This window comes from Podarcis erhardii, assembly GCF_964252035.2.
Source record: "Podarcis erhardii genome assembly, chromosome: W".
NCBI classification, from domain to species: domain Eukaryota; kingdom Metazoa; phylum Chordata; class Lepidosauria; order Squamata; family Lacertidae; genus Podarcis; species Podarcis erhardii.
In genome coordinates, this window is record NC_138506.1 from 20,449,647 (window position 1) to 20,456,031 (window position 6,385).

The following is a 6,385-nucleotide window of genomic DNA, read 5'->3' on the forward strand; positions in this document are numbered from 1 at the left end:
ATTTAAGAAATGCTAGATTCTTATTTCATAGAGTCATATTGCAATAGGAGACCAGAGGGGCAAATGAGCCCAGCCTCCTGCCAGACAGGAGACGCCATCGAGCACTCCTGATATATAGTTGTCAGGCCTTTTTGTTTAGAAACCATCAAATGAAGGAGATCTTTCAATGTTGATGTGAACTCAAGATCCTTGACATCTGTTGAAGATAAAAATTTAAGATTAACCATCTGTTTTAGAAGGCAATAGGGCAAGGAGGGCAAGAGGTGAGCTGGTAATTAAGATTCCTTGTTGAGACATATGTAAGATATATTACTACTTATTTGTCATTTATAGATGTAACAATATATAGCTCTTTGTGTTCCATAAAAGGGCGAGGAAATGGGTGTATCTCTTGTGATTGGTTCTAGCAAACAGCCAATAGGAATTTCAACCAGGCTGATTGGACAGAGGCAGCCACAGGAGGAGCAAGGGGGCTGGATTAAGGAAATATAAGTGCTGGCCAGAATGGCAGGAGGCCAGGCCAGAGCTTGGTAACCATGTACCACTGTGCCTCTTATTTATTTGTCTGACAAATAAATTACTATTTTAATTTCTCTATTGCTGCGTTGAATATTTCATTCCAGCTAAGCGTTAACCACAAGCAGGGTGCTACAATACGTTGTGGTCTTAATATTGATCCCTTAATTGGTCTAGGGGTTTTCAATTCAGCTATGCAGTTGTTCCTCGCAATATTGACTTGATAAAATGCTTATGGCCCTGAGAGGTAGTGCCTGGCCCATGGTCACTCAGTGAGCTTCATGGCCTGCTGTGGATTTGGACCCTGGTCTGCCCAGTCTTAGTTCAACACTCTTAGCGCTACCTTTTACTGAAGAAAATAAACTTGTTCAGAAACAGCATAGTCAAAGAGCATACACCGAGTGCTCCTAGCAGCCTTCTTCGTCTTCCCAGAGGCACAGCTCATAGTTACTGATTAACTGGAGTCCTGGAGCCGCTCCGTCTGCAACAACACAACATCCTGGCTGAGACACACACACTCTACACACAGACTGAGGCCCACAGAGATGGCTGGTTACATTTATAGGCAACCCAAGATGAGTCCTGAGTCACAGTGACCCAGCATTTGACTGCTAACACTTAGGCTTGACAGATTTGTGTAGCCCTCGTAGGCCGCGCTGCCTAGGCCTGGCCTGCTTCTGCTCTCAAGAACCTTTGTCTCCTGACAAAACCTCAGCCCTGTCCTTAAGCGCTTAGCCATCTTCTGGGTTCTTGGGACAGGAGCATGCAGCTAAAGTGTCCCATCCTTGCTGCTCCTCACCAGTTCAGAGTCAGGCAGGTCTTTGGCCAATTTGTGGCGATGCATCAACTTTGATGTGATCGAGAGAAGTGAAGCTACTGTGGAACCATTGCTCTGCCAAGTCCTCAAGGGGCGGTACAGAGTTCTCCTCCCTCCCACTTAGTCCCACAGCCATGCTGAGAGGCAGGGACTGGGCATTCAGCAAGCTTCACGCCTAGTGTGGATTTGGACCCTGGTCTGCCCAGTCTTAGTTCAACACTCTTGCCACTACCTGTCAGAGGAACTGGCAAAAAGCCACAGAAAAAGATTTTGCCAGGATACAACAGTCTCTCAATCTGTGCACTTTTGCCCATGCTAGACCCCAGCAATGCTTATGCAGCTGCAGTAAAAGAGCCAGGATGCTTCCTTGGATGTTTGAGCATGGGCCATACTGGAGATCTAACTCCTTTTTGTGTCTCTCCTCCTGCTGTAGGTCCGAGGGCGGCTTCCAAAGAAGCTACTGGGTAAGTTTGTTTTACTTAAAGTCTTTGGAAAAGAGGTGGACAATATTGACGCTGCTTCTGTGCAGTCGCTTTGACTGTGAGCCCGATCGAGATGCACAACAGTGCACTGCCGCCTTGGGCAAACGAGAAGCTATGGAGGGATCATGCAACTTTTTCTTCTTTTCAAAGTTTGCACTTCAAGACTTTGATTTTTTAAAAAAATCCCCTTTGCAAATTCGAGAAGTTTCCCCTTGTTGTGCCTCAGCATTTGACGCTGCTTCTGTGCAGCCTCACCAGTGCACTGTGCTCACTAGAAAGACTCCCTTAAAAACCCATTCTTTGCCAAACTCATTTTGGCACCAATGCTCTCCCTGATAACAACAACAACAACAACAACAATTTATTATTTATACCCCACCCATCTGGCTGGGCTACCCCAGCCACTCTGGGCGGCTTCCAACAAAATATGAAAATACAGTAATCCATCAAACATTAAAAGCTTCCCTAAACAGGGCTGCCTTCAGATGTCTTATAAAAGTCTGGTAGTTGTTGTTCTCTTGGACATCTGGTGGGAGGGTGTTCCACAGGGCAGGTGCCACCACCGAGAAGGCCCTCTGCCTGGTTCCCTGTAACTTGGCTTCTCGCAGTGAGGGAACCTCCAGAAGGCCCTTGGAGATGGACCCAGGTGTCCGGGCAGAACAATGGGGGTGGAGACGCTCCTTCAGGTATACTGGACCGAGACCGTTTAGGGCTTTAAAGGTCAGCATCAACACTTTGAATTGTGCTCGGAAACGTACTGGGAGCCAATGTAGGTCTTTCAAGACCGGTGTTATGTGGTCTCGGCAGCCGCTCCCAGTCACCAGTCTAGCTGCCGCGTTCTGGATTAATTGCAGTTTCCGAGTCACCTTCAAAGGTACTCTGCAGCCTGTGCCTCTCCCATCCCTGTGCATCATGAGTTCAACAAGTACAGAATGTAATGCAACCCAGCACAGCAACAGCAAGAGGGGCAGTCGCAACACCTCCGCAAGACCTCCTCATACTCTGGACAAGATGATGGTGGGAACTGCTTCTGAACCCTGTATCCCCTCCTCCTCCGCCTCCGCCTCCCTGCCACACAGCCTTAACGATAGACGTATGGATGTGGAAGTAGTTGACCTCACTTGCGAAACTTCAGAACCTATAGTTGTTGATCTTACGCAAGACGATTCTCTTGTGCTTGTTGGAGAGAGTGGGCAGCAGCCCAATAGAGAGTTCAGACCTCAACCATTGTCTGACAGCCTCATATTTAGTGGTGGTGGTGGTGGTGATGATAGCAGACACACACAGAGTGGTGCTCTTGCCACTAGAAAGCTCCCCAGAGAAGTGGGAAGGAGGGAATTTGCAAGATCCTCAGGCACTTTGAGTTGTGGAATTTGCATAGACAGCTTTGCAGAGATTGTGCAAAGCGGACGGCTTATAGTGTCAACAACATGTGGCCACATCTTCTGTAGTCAGTGCCTCAGCAATTTTCTTAGGTATGCTAACTTTTGCCCAATTTGTAGGAGGCATCTCACTCCAAAGGAGTATCATCCAATTTATATGTGAAGACATGGGTGTTCCTGAACACAGTCTAATGTGGCCTTCATAAACATGAGTGAACTCCAAAGAACACACCAAGTACAGTATATATGACTTCAATATGACAGTTAGCAATTTCACTTTTTCCCATTTGGCCTCCTTATAGTCCAGTTGTACTGTTTCAGCTTTGTTTTGCTTTAAGGTTTTTGCAGCTCACATTTCTTGAGGTCTGTAGATGTTTGAACAACAGCTTGGAGGATATGTCTGCTGCTGCCACATTGCTTTGTGCCGATATCTCATTTCTGTTCTAGTTTTGTTGCTGCTTTGAGAAAAGACTGATGTCGAGTGAACTCATCTATTCAAGACTAGGCTAGTCATAGTCATCTATGATAATACAACCTGCAGCTTCTTTTTGCGATTTGCCTTGTAAAAAACCAAAGCCAACCACTCACCGGTGGAAGTCTGTTCCACATCTACTTGCTTTCTAGTGGCAAACCCCTCTTTCTGTTGATGTAGCCCTAATAAAGACCAAGGTTTATACAACACTGTGGCTCATTTCTAACGCTGCATGCATAAATGGTTTATTACAAAGAACTCCGGGTGGTCCGAATCTTCTCTTGAAGAGAATACAGCCATCATGTTAGATCTGAGCAGCTTTCCCTGTCCAGGCATATGCTTAAGGAGCAATTCATAGTGGAGTCCGCACCGAGGTTGCCACGTGGGGCAGAATCCAATGGAGATGAGCTAAGCCATTTATGTGAAACACTCCTCAAATGGTTGGAAGAGGATAAAGTAATTCTCTGCTTTTCAGAAACGCTTTGCTGTGGGGAAGCTGCACCCATAGGGCCATGTTTCAAGCAGCAAGCATGTAAGACTTGAACCTCGCATGATGAAGTCAACTTGAGTTGCGGTGACTCCCTTTCTCAGCCCTGTCACGTAGTCATAGTGGAACTATGAATGGCTTGACCTGCTGAACTTTGGGATGCTGCTGTACTAATAGGTCTAATTGCTTTAAAACGTTTTATGTTGATAACTCTTAAATGAAAGACTTTCTCTTAAATGTATAAAAAATGCCTTCCAGTAGTACCTTAAGGTAAAGGTAAAGGTACCCCTGCCCGTACGGGCCAGTCTTGACGGACTCTAGGGTTGTGCGCTCATCTCACTCTGGAGGCCGGGAGCCAGCGCTGTCCGCAGACACTTCGGGGTCACGTGGCCAGCGTGACAAAGCTGCTCCGGCGAACCAGCACCAGAGCAGCACACGGAAACGCCGTTTACCTTCCCGCTATAAAGCGGTACCTATTTATCTACTTGCACTTAAGGGTGCTTTCGAACTGCTAGGTGGGCAGGAGCTGGGACCGAACGACGGGAGCTCACCCCGCCGTGGGGATTCGAACTGCTGACCATGCGATCGGCAAGTCCTAGGTGCTGAGGTTTTACCCACAGCGCCACCCGCGTCCCTATCCAGTAGCACCTTAGAGACCAACTAAGTTTGTTCTTGGTATGAGCTCTCGTGTGCATGCACACTTCTTCAGATACATGAGCACACAAAAGCTCATACCAATCACAAACTTAGTTGGTCTCTAAGGTGCTACTGGAAGGCATTTTTTTATTTCGTTTCGACTACGGCAGACCAACACGGCTACCTACCTGTATCTTAAATGTATGCCAGCCAATCTTCCGTTGGTAGAAAACATGGGCTATCCAGCTAATCAGCAGCATCTCACCAGGCCTTAATCGGCTGCGGTGAATCTCATAATATTTCCCCCCATGTTTCTTGTTTATTCGATTTTAAGGAGTCTCGCAACATAGTGAAACCTCACCCGTGACAGCTTGGAGGGCCAGTGTTACGCTTCCAGTTCAGCACTGGATTGAACACCTTTTTAAAAAGGGAGGCTTCCTTAGTCTCCCCACAGCCTGCTGCAGGGGCCTAGCTGCACACACCCCATATTAGACTTGCACATAGCCTGGCAATCATGTGGCATGGTTAGGACTTCCACAGATGGCATTGTCTCCATGAACATGGGCTGTGGGGATCAAATCCTCTGTGCAAATGCGTCTGGTGTTACCAGAACCTATATGCACCCCCAGCTTTCGAGGGGAGCTTAAGACAGAGTGCTCAACGGAAGGTCATTTCCATTCATCCCTACCATCACCGTTTCTGTTCTGTTTGCACAGACACTCTTACTGAAGAACAAATGACACTTTGCCCAGGGAGGGACCTTGGTAATATGGTGCCCTCCTGGTGCCTTCCAAAAGCCAGGCAGGGGAGGGGTCAGGCTTGGGGAAGGATGCACAAGGCTCTGGTGGGGTCCTAGAGCCCTCTCATCTCAGTCCCAAAGCTGGGAGAGTGCTAACTAGGCTTGGGGAAGGAGGCAGGAAGGCTCCCTTCTGGCCCCCACATGCTGTGCAGGGGAAGAGCTTCACTGCCCTAAATCCACCTCTGCTTTGCTTCGTGTTTCAGTCACCATGAAGGCATTTTACCCATTGGAGAAAGTTGCACAATGTATTTTGGAGGTCACTTTTTTGAGTCGTGATGGGAAAAACTGAATTCCTGTGCAGAATCCTTAATGCGCACCAACAGTGGCGTAGCGTGGGTTGTCAGCACCCGGGGCAAGGCAAGTGATTTGCGCCCCCTGACCCGTGGATTTGCGCCCCCTAACCCGTGGATTTGCCCTAACCCCAGAAGTTGCGCCCGGTGCGGCCGGCCCCCCCTGCACCCCCCACGCTACGCCACTGCGCACCAAACTGGAGGGGTACAGCAAGCACTACTGTTGGACGATGCTCTATGGAACCTAACACTTCACCAGTCTAGTCGTTGCATAAAAGTTCTAGCAAAACTATGTGTTTGGGTGCCTCAACCCTTACACAGTTTCCTGAATCCTTGCAGTGATCGGTTTTTTTGGGGGGTGGGGGTGAGTTGTCTGGTGGCAGATGAAAAACGGCACCCAAGTTAGCAAAATGCAGTAACCAAAACTACATCTGCATAATGGACTGTTCTTGATGGTAGGCAGCAATTGCCATGTGATACCATGACAAGGATAGGAGAATATTT

At 48.0% G+C, this 6,385-nt stretch overlaps 1 pseudogene across 1 annotated transcript; it reads left to right on the forward strand.

The window, feature by feature from the left end:
* The first annotated feature begins 2,727 nt into the window (after positions 1-2,727).
* LOC309333144 (E3 ubiquitin-protein ligase RNF4 pseudogene) lies at positions 2,728-3,427 on the forward strand (annotated as a pseudogene). Its single transcript has one exon. The product of its transcript is annotated as an E3 ubiquitin-protein ligase RNF4 pseudogene (transcript).
* Positions 3,428-6,385: the final 2,958 nt, after the last annotated feature.